We start from the raw sequence: 14,605 nt of genomic DNA on the forward strand, positions 1-14,605 counted from the left end.
TACCATTTCTAACATTTTATTTTGATTCTTGCTTAGAATATCTTCCTTAGAACCTTTCTGCTTACATAATTCATCTACTCTTCCAGGTTTTGTACTTCTTCTATTAGAGTCCTTAACATATTAATTACAATTACTTTAAACTTCCTGTCTGATAATTCCAATTTCTGTGTCATATTCGAATTTGGTTCTCATGATTGTTTTGCCTCTTCACATTGTGTTTTTCTTACTTTTTTGCCTGCCTTATAATTTTACATTGAAAGCTGAACATGGCTGGGTAGAGTGGCTCATGCCTCTAATCCCAGCACTTTGGTAGGCCAAGGCAGGCAGATAGCTCAACCCCAGGAGTTCAAGACCAGACTGGGCAATGTGGTGAGACCCCATCTGTACAAATAAAAAAGTTAGCCAAGTGTGGTTGCACGTGCCTGTGGTCTCAGCTACTCAGAAGGCTGAGTTGGGAGGATTGCTTGGGCCTGGGAGGTCGAGGCTGCAGTGAGCCATGATCACACTACTGCACTCCAACCTGGGCAACAGAGTGAAATCCCCATCTCAAAAAAAAAAAAAAGAAAGAAAGAAAGAAAAAGAGAGAGAAAGGAAAGAAAGCTGAACATGTTGTATTAGGTAATGGGAACTCAGGCCTTTAGTGTGCTAATTTATGGTTTAGTACTTGGACCGTGCTTAATGTTTGCTGTGGTTATAAATGATAGAAGCTTCAAATTCCTCTAGTGCTTTTATTTTTATTCCTCTGTGACTTTGAGCTCCTGTAAGTATTTCACCTCAGAGAATGTTTGTGTCTTAACAGCTCTTTCAGCTGTAATGTTACTATACCATAGCCTGTAGGTATGGTGGATAGTTGTTAGGGAATGAGAGAATGATATAATATTTCAATGAAATCTCAGCATTTCAGAGTCTGTCTCTTGGAGCTGTGACCTTTGCAAGTGTTCCCTAGTGGTGTAGATCTCCTGTCTCCCACCACCATCTTCCTTTCCCAGCTGTAGCTTTTCCAAACTATTTTGTAGAAGCTCTGCCCCTGTGAATGTTGTTTGCTTTGTCTCCTCCCTTAGGTGAGAGACAAAGCCTAGTGGGGACTGTAGTTGGAGAAATGCCCTTTCCCTGGTGAGAATAATGTCTGACGATGTCTTTCCTTTGGGGTAGAGGCCTGGTTATAGAGAGGGCTCTGGGCATTTTTGGCAATGATTACTTTTCCCTCCTCTGCCAGAGCCATGAGGGATCTTTCTTGGATCTTCCCCATGAGCATCTGGTGGGATTTCTGGAAGTGTAGCTCATGAAGGCATGTTCCCTGTTCCCCACCAACGCTATGAGCCCCTCGAGTTCCTCACTGTCAAGTTAGTTCACACTGAGTCTCAAGTTCTTTGTCAGAAGAGCTATTTTCATTTTTCTATCAGTTTGTGGATCCAAAAGCTTCTGCTCCCAGTAAGTAGATCTTGGTGATGTCTCTGGATGAGCCTGTCTGTGCAGATTTTGGAATGGAGGTTTGTCCTACAACTTCACTTCTCTGAATGGTCCAGGAAAAAGAGTTGGTTTTCAGCTTGTTCAGTTTTCTTTTGTCAAAAGGATGAGAGTGACAGCTTCTAAGCTCTTTAAATGTCTCAGTTAAAACCAGAAGTCGTAGTCGGCTTTTTTTTTTTTTTTTTTTTTTTTTGAGGCAGAGTCTTGTTCTGTCGCCCAGTCTTGGCTCACTGCAACCTCCGTCTCCCGGGTTCAAGCCATTCTCCTGCCCCAGCCTCCCAAGCAGCTGGTACTACAGGCATGCACCACCATGCCCAGCTAATTTTTGTATTTTTACTACAGATGAGGTTTCACCATGTTGGCCAGGCTCGTCTCAAACTCCTGACCTCAGGTGATCCGGCCACCTTGGCCTCCCAAAATGCTGTGATTACAGGCATGACCCACTGCACCCGGCCCGTCGTTGGCTTTTTAAAGACAAGATACTCCACGGCATTGTGAGTCTCTTGAGGGTAGAGGGAGGGAGAGTGTCATCTTCACTTTTGTATCTGTGGCTTGTAATTAAGCACCTAAAAACCAAGCAGACAGTGAATAATTATCTGTTAGATGGATAGCAGATGGGTGGATGGATGACGGATGAATGGCTGAAGAAATGTCTGATAGGATAAATTAATAAAACCTGATATGAGTCAATAATGGTGCAAAGAATTTGAAAAATAAAAAGGGAATGCATTTTTATTAATTAATTACATAAGATAAGCCTAGGAAACAAATCAAAATTGAAAGGTGAGAAAATAAGAAAAGAGCATTTTTAGGAGAATTGGGGAGAAATTGAAGGACCTCCCTCTTGACCAACATTCTAAAATCCTTCCATTCCTAGTCTAACCTACCCTTTTGTGAAACCTTCCCTGTCAACTTTAAATGTCTTTTCTTTCACTCATGGTGTGTATTAAAAGACTGTGCACTTTAGCTAAAATTCAATATAATATAACTCCAGTTAAGTCAAATTAAAGCAAAATACCATTTCTTCCCAGCAAGTGAAGAATGAGGAAATAAATAATAATTCCAGGTGGTTAGCTGCTTTACAGGGATACTAACACATTTATACCCTTTTGGTGAGAATTTAAATTATATATATATATAATATATTTGTATATTGTACATATATATGTATTATTGCTAATAATACCATCTGGAGATGGAACAATATTACATTTAAATAACATAGACATACATAGGCTGGGCACGGTGGCTTGTGCCTGTAATCCCAGCACTTTGGGAGGCTGAGGCAGGCGAATCACCTGAGGTCAGGAGTTTGAGACCAGCCTGGCCAACATGGTGGAACCCAGTCTCTACTAAAAATAGAAAACGTAGCCAGGCGTGGTGGCACGTGCCTGTAATCCTAGCTACTCAGGAGGCTGAGGTCAGAGAATCGCTTGAACCAGGGAGGGGAAGGTTGCAGTGAGCCAAGATTGTGACAATGCACTCCAGCCTGGGCACCACAGACTTCATCTCAATAAATAAATAAATAAATAAACAAACAAAAATAAAATAGCAACACTTAAAAAATAGGTGCATCTTTTGGCTCCCCTATTTCATTTCTAAGAATTTGTGCCATGAAATAACATAAGATCCTTTTATCCATTTCCGCTGTCGTATTTTTTAGTTGGTTGCAATATCACAGAAATTAATTCATGGTCAGAGAGCAGACCAAGCAAATAAACTACTGAAACCAACCAAGCAAACAAACAAAAATGTCCATACTTACCTAGAGCTTAAAATATTCACTAGGCAAGATAATAATCAATAAAAAAAATAGGTAAATATGTTATATATGGTAAGTGGTGATGAGTACTAAATAAAAATGATCTTTATGAAAGCCAAATAAAAGATATATGGTCTTTTACTGCACGTCTACACCAGTGTAGTCGGGGCTGGTGTCTCTGATGTGGTGGCTTTGGCTAGAATCCAACTGAAGGAAGGAAGTGGGGTGTTCTGCTCTCTGGAGGAAGGGTTCTGAGCATTCCAGGCAGAGAGACTGGCAAAACCCAGCACCTGCACATGCTTAGTATGTTTGAGGAGCAACAAGGAGGTCTGTGAACTAGAGGAGGATGTGTAAAGATGGGCAAGGAAACAGGAAAGGAAGACAGAGAAGTAACTGGGGTGGCCAGATCATATAAGATCGTGTAAGCTTATGACAAGGAATTTTATTTCTATCATGAGAAACAGGGAAAATTGTTGAGGCCTTTCAGAGGAGGGACATGATCTAATGTATGTTTTAAGATAATCATCATACATAGCAAAGGGCAAAGTGTGGATGAAATTAGTTTGAATGTTGTTGCAGTGACTCAGCCACAGGATGATACAAGGTTGGACTGGGGTGGTGGAGGTGGTGGAGGTGGGTGGCTGATAGGTGGGCAGATTCTAAGAACATATAGCAAAGCAGGATCATCAGAATGTGCTTCTGAACTGGAGTCGGTGAATGGGAGAAATACATCAAAGACGATCCAAGCTTTTTGGTCCGAGCAGTGGAATGAAAGTCACTGATATTAACTCAGATGAGGAGGACTGTGAGAAGAGTGGGGTTCAGAGGAAAGCCAACAATTCCATTTTGACATGATGAATTTGAAATGTTTATTCAATATTCACGTGGAGATGTTACAAAGGCTGTTCAGAATACAACACAGGAATTTAGGAGAGCAGCCAATCTGAAGATTCGTGTTCTAAGAATGATGATCATATCTACAGGAAAGTTTATTACATAATGAAAATGGTAAAAACTTGAATATTGAAGACTAAAGAACTGCTAAGATGCAGCGGGGCCAGGGCAGTCGGCTCAAAGGCCAGGCTCATAACCATTGCCCCATATAATGCAGCACTCTCTCCACCAGGGGGCGTGTATGTGTTGTCCACCAAGATTACTGCTCCACTGAGGCTCCAGCCATTTCTTCTCATTAATATCACCTACTACATCTAGAATTTCTTTTCTTATTTATAATTGGCACATAATCTATATATTTATAAGGTATGATGTGATGTTTCAATGCATGTATATATATATACATAATAATATAATGAACAAATCAGGGCAATTACCATATCCATCACGTTAAACATTTATCGTGTCTTTGTGGTAACAACATTCAAAATCTCCTCTTCTAGCTATCCTGAAATATACACTACATTATTTGCTATAGTCACCCTACTGTGTAATAGAACACCAAAAGTTATTCTTCCTGCCTAAGTATAATTTTGTACCCATTGACCAGCCTGCCCCAGTCCCCCACCTCCCCTAGAATTTATTTGAATTCTGGAAATAAAGCTGTCTCACTACATACTTTATTAACACAACCTTATGAAACCATATTTTCTTAGAGGCTAATTGATTTTAATTCTGTTTATAATTTTTGTTTTTTAAAGAGGGGGTCTTGCTCTGTCACCCAGTGCAGTGGCATGATCATGGCTAATGGCAACCTCAAATTCCTGGGCTCAAGCAATTCTCCCACCTCAGCCTCCCAAGTACCTGGGACCACAGGCGTGCACCACCCTGCCCTACTGATTTTTAAAGAAACTTTTTGTAGAGATGGAGTCTCACTATGTTGTCCAGACTGGTCTTGAACTCCTAGTCTCAAGCAATCCTCTTAACTTGGCCTTCCAAAATGCTGGGATTACAGGTATAAGTCACCACGCCCAGACTGATTTTAATTCTTTAAAAATGCTGGGATTACAGGTATAAGTCACCACGCCCAGACTGATTTTAATTCTTTAAAAACATCTGACGTTTAAATTCTGGCTCATTACACAAAATAGTGAAATTGGCAAGCAGAATGGTGAAAAAAAGAGGGGGGGATTTTTGGGGGGAGTTGTTAATACTTTTAATAGCTCATCTGAATTTACTCATTATGGGTTCTGAACCTGCCTCATTATTGTTAGGCAGTAGTTATAATTTTAATTGTGGTATTTAAAAATCAAATTGTTGATGAAAGATTGTGCTGGTTTTAAAATAGCAAACAGAAAAAATGTTTTAATATAACTTATTTAACAAATTTACCCATATCTAGTTTCCAAACTAATTTTGAGAAAGATAGTCTGTATCCACTCAGTCCACGGAATGCTTGTGTATTAGATTTTAGGTATTCCTAGAAGTTACTTATTTTTAGACTATTTTAGTTACTAAAACACATACACCAACATATACGCACAGAGACTTAAAAAATAAAAATTGATAAATACATATGCCTATGTAAACTACAATTTTTTTAATGATGCAATGCTGTAAAGATTATTCAAAAGTTGCAAACATCAGTCCTGACGTCCTACACGCTTCACTCAGTTCAAGCACTTGTTTCTGCAAAATACAGATAAAAGTGCATTCCATTGGTTTTGTTTTGAAATTTCATAAAAACTGTGACTGTTTCAGTGACCAAGACTATGGCTTTGAAATTTAGACTTATTTATTATGGTTCAAATATTAAGGAATAGTGATTTTTAAAAGAGATACCATTAACAGGTATTATGAGAATAATATGTTGCTTATTCCTTAGGAATGACATTTGATTTTCAGACAAAATGCATTCAAGATATTTTGGCACATGGGATGTATTATTGGCTAATCCCAAGGCATGTGTACATTTTTACAACTAGTTTTTGAAAATGTATAAATAGAACGCATGCATAAAACCAGTTCCTGTTTGGAATGAGCATTCATTTTGCTCTGTGCACACAAAACTCTATGCTATAGCAACCCTTGAGAATCATCAGGATTGAGTTATAAGCAACTGAAATTAAAATCTGCTCTTATGTGTCATATTGGGCTATTTTTCTCTTTCATGTTAGAGTATTGGGACATGGGCAATGGCAAGAATGTCTGAGAAATAAAGAAAAATCCATTTCCCTTTGACACAAGGAGGCAAAATAAGAATGGCGGCTGCTCTGCCACAACTTCTAGCTAGTGTTTTGACTGCACATCTTGTCATGGACTTAGAGTTAAAAAGTCTTTAGTGATCTCCCCTGCATTTACAGATGCCAACTCTAAGAAAGGAAGTGACTTGGCTGGACGCAGTGGCACACACCTGTAATCCCAACACTTTTGGAGGCCGAGGCAGGTGGATCATGAGGTCAAGAGATCGAGACCATCCTGGCCAACATGGTGAAACGCCATCTCTACTAAAATACAAACATTAGCTGGGCATGGTGGCGCATGCCTGTAGTCCCAGCTACTCGAGAGGCTGCGGCAGGAGAATTGCTTGAACCTGGAAGGCAGAGGTTACAGTGAGCTGAGATCACACCACTGCCCTCCAGACTGGTGACAAAGTGAGACTCTGTCTCAAAAAAAAAAAAAAAAAAAACAAGAAAAGAAAGGAAGTGACTTACTCCTGACATGCAATTACAGACACTAGGATTAGAATTTAAGTCCCATGACTTGCAGTTGAGCCATTTTTTTTTTCCACAATTCCCACATGTGCTTGTTGGGCAGCGTGTACCCTCTCTGATTCGAAGAAACTCATGCTGCAGAAACTCCTCTGCCTATTACAAAGTTAATTCAGTGTCCTACTTTCTTCCAGCTCATTCAGCCACATTCACTAATGGAAATTTTGCAGAATGTATACTGAATTTTAGATGGAATGTTGTTTTCCACTGTAATTTATTATTGCCCTGGCTTGTGCGATTGTGATGGTTTCCTCACACTGTACTTAGATGAAGTAAGCATAATTTTTATCTCATCTGAATACTATTCTATGCACCTAACCCATATATATAGATATAAGTATACAATACATATTAGTATATATAGTATATATGCTTATATTATTTATATTATATATTATATATACAATATATAATATATATTTATATAATATAATTACTTTTTTATATAATATAATTATATTATATATTATAATATATACTTATATTTCATATATAACTATATATATAATATAACAGAATCTTGTTAAAGGATTGGCTGATGGAACTACCTATCTAAATCTGGGGAATGCACATGCTAATATCATATAGGCTGTATAATGTAGATGTGAAACCAGTTATTCACACCAGTATTACATGGATCATTTTTTCAAATTTCAGCGTGATTTTTCATACATGAAGAATGCCTAAGATGTCGTAAGTGCCATTAGGCAGCTAGACTGGTCTACTCTGTGTGTGTAAAAAAGATCATTGGTTTTGGATTATCTGTTGCTCTCACTGCCAATTGCTTTGTTATTTTAATGTCAATTTTCTTTTTTTAGTCCTAGGCAAATATTATGCTTCCCTAAGAATTCATCTCCATTCTGATTGCTGTCCCCGTGCTCTCTCTGTCCCTGTTCTTCTTCTACTGTCAGGTTCAGGGTGTCCTCACATCAGTCCTCCTCTAAAGCAGGCCAGTCTCTCATTGGTGTCTGATCTTCGCGGTATGGTTTTGCAAACCTAGTGTGTGGAGCATGCTGCCTTTGGAAATCTGCGGCTATTCCTGTGATACTTCTTTTTGGGAGTTTGTTAGTGTTCTTTGCTGTAGGGAAAAACACAGGCATATTCCAGGGCAGACTGAACTTCAGCACACAAAAGACTCTGGTTTGGTCACTTGGGACGGTTAAAATAGAGTTGAATTGGAAGTGTTTAACATGACTGGGAAGCCCAGAGCAACACTAGCTACTCATGCTTCCCATCGCCCCTTAAACTAGATTAAGTGCTCCTGAATGTGACGCTTCATAAGCATCAACTGATAATAACTCTCATCTCAGGAGCGTGTCCGTGTGGCAGACTGTATTTTAAGTGCATTGCACATATTATCGCAATGGATCCTTGCCACTAATCTTTGGCACTAGTATTTTATCAACTTCTTCTTACGGATGAGGACACCAAGGCCCAGAGAATCCAAGTCTCTTGCTGAAGTCACACAGTCAGCAAATGAGGGGCCCAGGATGTGAACCTAGGCAGGGGGCTGGCATAACCTTTGTACTCTGCTCCTTTTTTGGAAATAGAATTTACTTATATTAATTTCCTATTGCATTCCTCAATGTTGATATAAATTATGATTCTGTTTTTCTCTCTCCTAAGGAGAATCTATTTTAGCTTATCTATTCTATGTCACCTTATTATTCACTTCTATATCCCAAATTATGGTTGCTGTTGAGAAAGTGACACTTGATTTTTTTTACATGCAAATGATGTTTTTTTAAAAAGATGAAAGCCCAGATACTTCTTTCACTGACTCCTACTATTGAGAAAATAAACTTAACTTCAGAAATTTCTAAATATGGTAATAGTCCATTTTTATTTGGTTTTGCTGGAGAATAAAATGTTCTGCATATGAGATTCTTCTACATGACTAACCTTACCTTTCCAAATGCCAGTTCTAAAAAATAAAGCATAATATATTGAAGGATTTCTAGAATGACCACGTCCATGTCTTCTTAAACAGAAAATGACAATTCTAACATATCTTCTTTTTATGGCTCAGAATTGTCCTGATGAATGCCTGTTATTTTATCATTAAGTAACTTACCTTTGTCTTCATTTTAGCATCTCTATTTCCTTAATAGAATCAGTTGCCATGTTTTTTCTCTTTAGATTTTCTTTTAAAATATTTCTCGCCACACACTAATCATACTTATACTGTGTTGGAAATGAAAAAAATTTTAATACATGCACATAAATACAAGTAAATAACATGATAGTGAGAAAATATAGGATTCAATGAAGTTTTTAAATTATCATTTTCTTGACTCAGAGGCATTTTATTAATCATTTCAAAATTATGAGCTGTATTTAGAAGAAGAGGAGGCTGCAAGAAGTTGAGCCTGTGGGTAAGGAAAACATTAATGAGTTTTAAAATTACATTGTAAACTTAGAGTACTTTACACTCAAGTACTCAAGCCTCTTTTATAAGTACTGTGCGCCACTAACCGATTGCACCACTGGAGTTCCCCAAGCCTCTTTTATACTATGGTTTTCATCCTGTTAACTTTTTGAAGTCGTTGTGGTCAAAAGCAAATTATGCTGTGGAGAATTCTGTTTGCTCTCAGAGGATGTTGATAATACCATTCCTTTAGAGTTTGGGGTGAAATCATCCTATGGTGGCATCAGGCTTAACACAGCTATTCTAGGCTGTTCACCTAATCAGAGGTGTTTGGAGACTGATTTTTGTTTCTCAGTTTGCTCATGGCTTGAATATCCAAACAGAAAAACAAACTGGAATTTTTCAGTAGGTTTATCGCTGAACTTTAGCTGTGTGGGTGAAGAGAATAACACATGTACGAGAAGATTAATTAGCGATTATTTTGCCGTGAAGCGTGATGCTGCTGAGCCATCTGGTGTGCCGTTACTGGGAGAGTGATCTTGATAGATTACTCATGAAACTCTTTCAACACTTTGTTCCAAGATTGTTATGGATTCTCGTTCGATTAAGATGGTGCTAAGATTTAGGAGCAGTGGGACCACAGGGAAGTGTGGCGCCATGTTTGTCTGTGACAATAAACAAGTCTCTCTTGAGAATACTGCCCCAAGTCCACTCTGAGACCTCTTACTGGCATTTATCATGTTAATATCACTATTATCTTTTCTCACAACAAAATAGCTACAGTAGCCCCACCTCAACAGCTTATCAGACACAATAATTAGTCTGGTGTTTTTCTGTGCATGTTAGGATTTTAATATTCTTGGTGTGTCATTTACTCATAAATGTCCTTGTTCGTTGATTCAGCAAACATTGATTCACTTGCTACTTTTGCCATGGATATGCTGAGTGCTAAACTTGTCATCCTAAATGAAGCAAAAAAATTCACCCCAACTTTCTGGTTTTTCATCTAGGCATTTATCCTGCTCTGGAGCTATATTTTCTGGAGATCCTGTAACGAACACAAAATATCTATTATTATTTCAGTACCTCTAGATGATTATTTGACCAAAAACCTTAGAACCATTTGTAAGCATTGTTAGAAGGTCAATCCTCTTAACCATTAAGTCAGAAGGTTTGATTTCACCTTGACATATGAAATATGTGTGACTCATATAGAAATTACCACCAGTATATTTCTACTAAATTCATGACATAATGCAAAAGTATCAAAACAAATTTTCCTTAATCATAAAGTTATGGAACATTAAGTATCACTCGGAAGAGGCATAAAATGAGAATGCATATCATCAAATCAAACCAAAATCCTGTACCTCAAAAAAGGAAGAGGAATTTTACTAATTCACTCATTCTCATTTGCAAGCATTTCTTAATGCCTGATTATGGTAGTATCACAGGAAGAAGAACCTGTCAACATACACGTCACACTCTAGAAGTATATAACTTGTAAATTAGTAGTTAACGAGATGCAGGAGCCAAGAATAGTCTTATGATCATTCACTTCTGTTTTTCTTTTTCGTAGCATCTCTATATTTACTTTCACTCTATTTTTCTAATCCTCATCAACACTTTAACACCCAACTGCTTTTTGTTGTTTCTTGGCTTGGTTTTAGTCATACTCTTTCCTGTGCTTAGAACTCAGAAGCTCCTCTTACTGTCTATCTTCCTGGGCATCTCAGTTTTGCCTTCTTGTATCTATACTCTGCAGATTTCCCTTTGCGCCATAACTTAATTTCTCTTCCGGGAAAGTGTGCTAACACTATCTTCCCAGATCACAGACTGCTGGGACTAAAATAATAAAGATGGCTATATGAAGACAGATGGGCCACCTGACTTTGAAGACCTGCAAAGGATGTTACATGTTGCTTCACCCCATATTACCTGACAGGTGTAAGGAAGTCAGAGATCACCTGCAACTGCCCTAAGCTCTTCTGTGGATCTGGAGACCAAATGGACACCAAGAGGATTAATAGAGAAAAGCATACACATTTTATTAGTTTTACATGCACATGGGGATCTTCATAAGAGAGTGAAGTCTGAAGAAATGGCCAAAGCAAGACACTTCTATACTTTTTAGACAAAGTATAATAAATTTAAGAAAAAAATGACAGAACAAACAAAATCTGGCTGAAGGCAGTAAATTTTCTAGCAGAATCACTAGGGGATTTATGGGGGGTATAAAACTAATGGAAAGTAAGGGTTACTTGATTAAGTTTCTTAATTTTAATTTTTTTAAATTTTATTTTATTTTATTTTTTGAGACAGTGTTGCTCTGTTGCCCAGACTGGAGTGCAGTGGTGTGATCTCCACTAATTACAACCCCGCCTCCCAAATTCAAGTGATTCTCATGCCTCAGCCTCCCAAGTAGCTGGGACTACAGACGTCTGCCACCATGCCCAGCTAATTTTTTTATTTTTTATTTTTTTTTAGTAGAGACAGGGTTCGCCAGGTTGGCCAGGGTGGTCTTGAACTCCTGGCCTCAAGTGATCCATCCACCTTGGCCTCCCAAAGTGCTAGGATTACAGGCATGAGCCATCGCACCCAGCCCTTTATTCAGGTTCATCGCAGCCCCCAACTCCCAGTGTCTGGTGATAAGAGCTATTTTCTTGCCCTGGCAAAGGGCAGATACTCCTCCCAGAGGAATCTTTATGGCTTTCTGCATATAGGAAGAGATAGGCCAGCTAGCCGTTTCTGAAACTACAATTTCTCCAGTGTTTTCAACTTGAAACAATCTGGGGTATTTTGGGATGGCATGTTCTTCATTCATCCACAGGGGTACTTAGGAACTCAGAATTTAACCAGAACTATAAGCACCTGCTCATTTGTTATGGGCCAACTATCCTTATAGATCCTCTTATCATTTTAATTTTACAGACAGTCAAAAAAAAAAAAAAAAGAATGAGATGATGTTGATGAACATGGCTGTTTAGGACTGTCAGGTTCCCTCACTCAGCCTAGCTGTTTAAAACTTTTGTTACATATTTATAAGGGTACAGAGTAATATTTCAGTACATGAAATGTGCAATGATCAAATCAGAATAATTAACATATCTATCACTTCAAACATTTATTTTTCTGTGTGTTGGAAATATTCACTCAACCTAGTGGAGGGCAAATGTATGGAAGTAGATTCTCTGAAAGTGGTTTCTAGAAAAATAAAAATTATTTTGTGTGTAAATAATGAAGCACAGTAGCTACCATATACAGAGTATCTACTAGGCTGGAAGCACGATTCCAATTTCATTATGAGTGGGCTTATGTCATTCTCACATCAATCCTGCCAGTTGGGTTTATGACCTTTATTAATAGATGGGGGAGGCACAGAGAATGAAAGTAACAGAAGACAGTGGGTGTCTCCAAAGTTCTTGTTCTTTCCACAATGACACCCTGGCACCAAAGTTTTAACAAGGATAGGTGGGCATGTTGCTATGAGCAATGCATGCTTTGAGAAGGCCTTGACTTTGAACTGAAAGGATGTGGAAATGATGAAAATACACACACACACACACACACACACAATTGATGAAAAAATGCTCCTCTGTAGAAAAACAACATTCTATACAGAGAGACTTGATTGGGAGTTTGGAGGTGATGGCTGGATCACTTAGTAACAGTCTTCCAAAGCCAGGGCAAAGAATGAAGAATAATTGGCAGTTGTTCTTTATTATCAGCAAGAACAATGCAGGGAGAGATCAGAGGTAGAAGTTATCAATTGAAATGTTTGCAAAATGCTAGATAACAATTTCAAGGGGCATCATAGTACCCCACAATAGATAAAAATTTAACAACAAGTTGTTTATTTATGTAGGTGTGAGGGGTAGAAGGATGGGATTCTTATGCTTTGCTGTACCATAGCTAGCTGCTTAGTTACTCAGTTCTTACTGAGGTGTAAAAGCTCCCCATGGTTGATGACTGGAGATATAGATAGATCCATGTCATCCTGGAACTGCTGTAAGAATCCTACCTTCTTGACTAAGAAACAGAAGTAAATTTATAAATGAATTGTACGTAAAGATACATAAACAGATAAATAAATCTAACTTTTTTGATATTTTCTAAATATAGTAGACCCTCTCTTCTATGACTTCCACATCTGTGGATTCAACCACCCATGATCAAAAATCCACAGATGTGGGAGGGCAAACTGGAGAACTTGAGCATCCTTGATGTTTGGTATCTGTGAAGGTCCTCAAACCAATCCCCTGAGGATACCAAGGGACAACTGTACATATATTTTTATGTTGGGGTAGAAAACTATTTTGCATAGTTTCATATTTTCTAGCCTTTAAGTTAGAAAACTTTATGTCATCTCTGCACCAATGCAGTAGTAAATATTGACCAAATTTTATTAACCCTTTTGTTGGAAGAAATTGTTGGCGGCTATAGACAGTATGAGTATTACAGCCTTACTTTCAGACTATATGTTTCCATTGTCCGATAAATCTCTTCCCACTCTATCCCACTCCATATTTAGAATACTATATAGAGTAGTAAAAGCTAGAACAATCTTTACAACCACCAGTCTGTAGATTCAATAGTGCAGTAGAGGTGGTCCTTGATGCCTTAATATTCCCTGTTAGCATCACAAAATAACGGTCCGTATCATTAGAAACATTACTGATGGTACTAGATATCTATGATATGGAGAATGAGGTGATGCAATTGAAAACTTTTAAAAGTTTAAAGTGATATATAAGTGCCAAAATGCAACTGCCTGTGAGAGAACATTAACACAGGGCCAACACACGTCTATAAAATCAGGGAGACAGATTCTACAGATTCAGAAGAGCCTCCCCATTTTAACATCTCTTAACTTTATCTTCTTATGGGCTGGTTGTCATGGGATGAGGTTGGTTATGGCACTTGCTACCAGGAACTAGAACCATGTTAGTATCTTGCATGAAAGAGCTGAAAAAAGAAGTAAAAGCACCAAGTCAGGTTTTCAGAATGCCAAGAATGTGCTCTAAAGTGTTAGAAACAAGAGCTCAGAGTCACAAGGAAAACAAGCACTCAAACAAAGGATTTCTCAGCAAGGCAAATTTACTTCTGCAGAAGGGTGCTGCTTGCACTTCTAGCCACTGCGAGAGCACACCGAACAAAGGAGGGAAGGGGTTTTTATCCCTAATACTGTTAGTCCCTGCTCCTGTGTCCTGTCCCCATTGGCTGGAGTTGTACCGCACAATCTAAACTAACCCAATTGGCTACTGTTTAAAACTGAATATGGCTAATTAGGTGGGAAGGGAGAGGCTGTCCGTTATGGTACAAGGCATGTTTGAGCATAGTTTC

The 14,605-nt window shown here is 38.3% G+C and overlaps 1 protein-coding gene across 14 annotated transcripts in view; it reads left to right on the forward strand.

Annotated features, from left to right (window-relative positions):
• RGS7 (regulator of G protein signaling 7) overlaps positions 1-14,605 on the forward strand; it is a 564,000-nt gene that overhangs the window by 398,774 nt on the left and 150,621 nt on the right. The gene's annotated exons all lie outside the window — the stretch shown is intronic.

The sequence above is a fragment of the Macaca fascicularis genome, chromosome 1, assembly GCF_037993035.2.
Source record: "Macaca fascicularis isolate 582-1 chromosome 1, T2T-MFA8v1.1".
NCBI classification, from domain to species: domain Eukaryota; kingdom Metazoa; phylum Chordata; class Mammalia; order Primates; family Cercopithecidae; genus Macaca; species Macaca fascicularis.